General features: G+C 41.3%; 1 non-coding gene across 1 annotated transcript; it reads right to left on the bottom strand.

Moving 5' to 3' along the window:
- Positions 1–2,924: 2,924 nt before the first annotated feature.
- Positions 2,925–3,078, bottom strand: LOC125158014 (small nucleolar RNA SNORA62/SNORA6 family). Its single transcript, XR_007149140.1, has one exon. It is a non-coding gene; the product is annotated as a small nucleolar RNA SNORA62/SNORA6 family (small nucleolar RNA).
- Between the last annotated feature and the right edge of the window lie 380 nt (positions 3,079–3,458).

The raw sequence follows: 3,458 nt of genomic DNA, 5'->3' as shown, positions 1-3,458 counted from the left end.
TCACCCTGCATTATTTTATTTTGGTTAGGGTGGAGGGCAGTGTATAACATTGATTTTTCTAGGTTTGAAGTTTTTGCCCTTGAATATGGCTACTGAGGAGATGAAGTGTTTATATCCAACCACTTGCTTTCTCTGGTACAGAGGTTACAAAATGGTGGGATCACAAGCAGCAGTGCCTGGAGGGGAATTCTGTGATCATTAATAGCATGATGTCATTAAAGTCTTATAAGAAACTGAGTGGGATCAATAGACTCCAGAGTTATGTACTAGGACTGGAGGTGGGGACTACAGTCAGGGATCCCAGGAATAAGGGTATCAATTCAGAGACAAGTTCTAGGACAAAATACTAGGAACCAGAGATATTCTGAGGAAAGACACATAATTTAATTGGAGATGAGGAATAGAAAAGGGCATAACTAAAGCCACTCCTCTGAAGGCCTGCAGCTGCTTCTGGGGCACCTTCCCTGAAGAGGATCCTGGTCCCTAATGATGGACAGGGAGGGGTCCACCACGAGCAACCCATGTAAGAACTGTGCCTCTTTAGAAGTATCCAGGTATTTTGATACCTTTGTGCCTGAGGGTCAGAAAAAAAAATAACATGGAAATAATGCCTCTTTGCAGAGCTGATCCCACATTAGTTCCACAGCCCCAGACTCCCTACCACCCTATCTCTAAACAAAGTGTGTCAAGGATCAGGGAAATGAACACAGCAGCTGCTGCTGGACCCTCCTGGCCAGCACTTCCATTTGCTGTTTTCTGTCCTAATCAGTCCTCCCATATCGCACTCTATACCATATCACAATCTACCTATTCCTTGACATAGGTATCTGCAGTAGTCTCTGTCCCTAATAGACCTTTGCTCAGCATGGATACCAGATACTTGTAGAAACAAGGAATGAAAGGGCTTAGAAAAAGGGTTGTGAAAGGGCTGCATTGTCAAACTGGTGTGGCTAACCAATTCAGGACCATCCTGCTATCATCGTTCTTTACCAGGAAAATACCAGAATCACATCTGTAGTCAAAGTTGGGCTTTTTACTCATTGCAGTGAGGCAGAAAGTTACTATGGCTTACTGATCTTGTTCTCTCTCCACTCTCTCTGTCTCTGTCCCCCTGCCCCATCTCAGCCCTCAGATCACTTCACTAAAGAAAAATAGCTGTCGTGTTGTAAGGACACTCAGACAATATATAGAGAGGTCTTATGTGGCAAGGAATTGAGGTCTCCAGCTAATGGCCATGTCAATGAGCTTTCTTGGAAGCAGATCTTAAGGCTCTAGGAAAGCCTTTAGATAACATACAGATTTGGCATATGTACTGATTACAACTGTGAGAAAAACTGAGCCAGAATTACCTAAGTCACTCCTGAATTCCTGACTGACACAAATTATAAGGTAATAAGTTTTTTCTTTTATTTTTAAGCCACTAGAGTTTGAAGTAATTTGTTATGCAGCAGTAACCAACTAATACATTAACTGAGCTATAAACTTGGGGTGATTATTTCTCACTGACAGAAGCTTATGAGGGTCAAATGAGAGAATATAATTTGTAAAGCTCTATCACACAGTGGGTTTAGGTTTCCTTGTAATCAATCTGTTTAATGGATGCTAGCATACAAGGTATTCATTAAGGACAGTCCTTGATATCAATACCTGTTGAAGTAAATGGTAGGAAGCAGTAGTGGACAGAGAAGTTGAACAGTCATGCAAATCCAACAAGAGCCTTAATCAAACCCACAGGAAGCTCTGGAGCTATAATGGTTCTTCAGAGTACTCTCTACTTGGGATAAGGTAAGTCATAAATGTAAGCAACCTGACAAGGTCTAAGGTATCTATCTACAGTGGTGAGCCTGCCTGCTGACAGTATTCCCAGTATTTGTGGAGCAGCATTTCCTTAATTGAAAGGGAGAGTATGGACAATGAATCAGCGTCCATCAAAAGCACTATCCAATCATCAGAAGGTCCTTTAAGGCAGTAGCCAAGACCAGAATTTGAATTACACCTTTAGGGTCCTATTGTTTGTTGGTATTTTTAATCGCTGAATATTTTTTGATACTTAAAAGTTATAGTTTTTTGTTTTCAATTTTTTTTTTAAATTTTTTTTCAACGTTTTATTTATTTTTTGGGGGACAGAGAGAGACATAGCATGAACGGGGGAGGGGCAGAGAGAGAGGGAGACACAGAATCGGAAACAGGCTCCAGGCTCTGAGCCATCAGCCCAGAGCCTGACGCGGGGCTCGAACTCACGGACCGCGAGATCGTGACCTGGCTGAAGTCGGACGCTTAACCGACTGCGCCACCCAGGCGCCCCTTTTGTTTTCAATTTTTGTCAGCTTCATTGACAGCTGAATTCTTAAGACAAATTAAATATTTTCTATTCTCTCTGTCTCCCAGTTCTTTGTAAAAAGCATGATTTAGGGGCACCTGGGTGGCTAAGTCGGTTAAGCATCCTACTTCAGCTCAGGTCACGATCTCACCATTTGTTGGTCCGAGCCCCGCATCAGGCTCTGTACTGATAGCTCAGACCCTGGAGCCTGCTTCACATTCTGTGTCTCCTTCTCTCTCTGCCCCTCCCCCATTCTCTCTCTCTCTCTCTCAAAAATAAACATCAAAAAAACTTTTAAAAGCATGATTTAAAATTGTTTTTTGTTGTGGCACCTGGGTGGATCAATTGGTTAATTGTCTGACTCTTGGTTTCAGCTCAGGTCATGATCTCACGGTTCATGAGTTTGAGCCCCAAGAGACAGGCTCTGTGCTGATAGTGTGGAGCCTGCTTGGGATTTCACTCTCTCTCTCTCTCTCTCTCTCTCTCTCTGCTCCTCCCCAGCTTTCTCTCTCTCAAAACTAAATAAATAAACATTAAAAAAATTAAAAAATAAAATTGGTTTTGTTTATGCTATTAATTTCTTTTTTTGTTTTAAAAACCTCATACTTGTAGCAATAATTACTATCAAACTCCACTCATTGGACCAGAGACACTTATGGTGTTAGCAAAGGACATGCCCCTCATGTAACACACTACATACATTTGTTAGTTCATTGGCCAGCTAGTGGCCTCAACTCCAAGCTGCAATAATGTGCAGGCTATTAATTTAATTTCTGTTTTCTGGATTTTATTCACTAATTGAGCAGAGTGTTCATTTCTATTTATCATTGCCAATACTCAATCTATTACTCTTTTCTAATTGTAAAAAAGTAGAAATATTTTTGGTACTGACATTACTAACAAAAACAGGAATATAAGTGGGTTTTTGGTTTCAAGAAACTGGGAGAACATTAACTTGTGCCAGGTAGCCAACCTGAGATGGTAATGGGGAAAATGCATAATCTAGAAGCTTTTTTTTTTTTAGTTTACTTATTTATTTTGAGAGAGAGTGTGTGTGAAGGCAGTAGAGGGGCAGAGAGAGGGAGAAAGGGAGAATACCAAACAGGTTCTACACAGGCAGCATGGAGCCCAGCACAGT

Source organism: Prionailurus viverrinus, chromosome X (assembly GCF_022837055.1).
Source record: "Prionailurus viverrinus isolate Anna chromosome X, UM_Priviv_1.0, whole genome shotgun sequence".
NCBI classification, from domain to species: domain Eukaryota; kingdom Metazoa; phylum Chordata; class Mammalia; order Carnivora; family Felidae; genus Prionailurus; species Prionailurus viverrinus.
The sequence above is the reverse complement of the archived record's forward strand: the minus strand, read 5'-3'. Positions and strand labels throughout refer to the sequence as shown.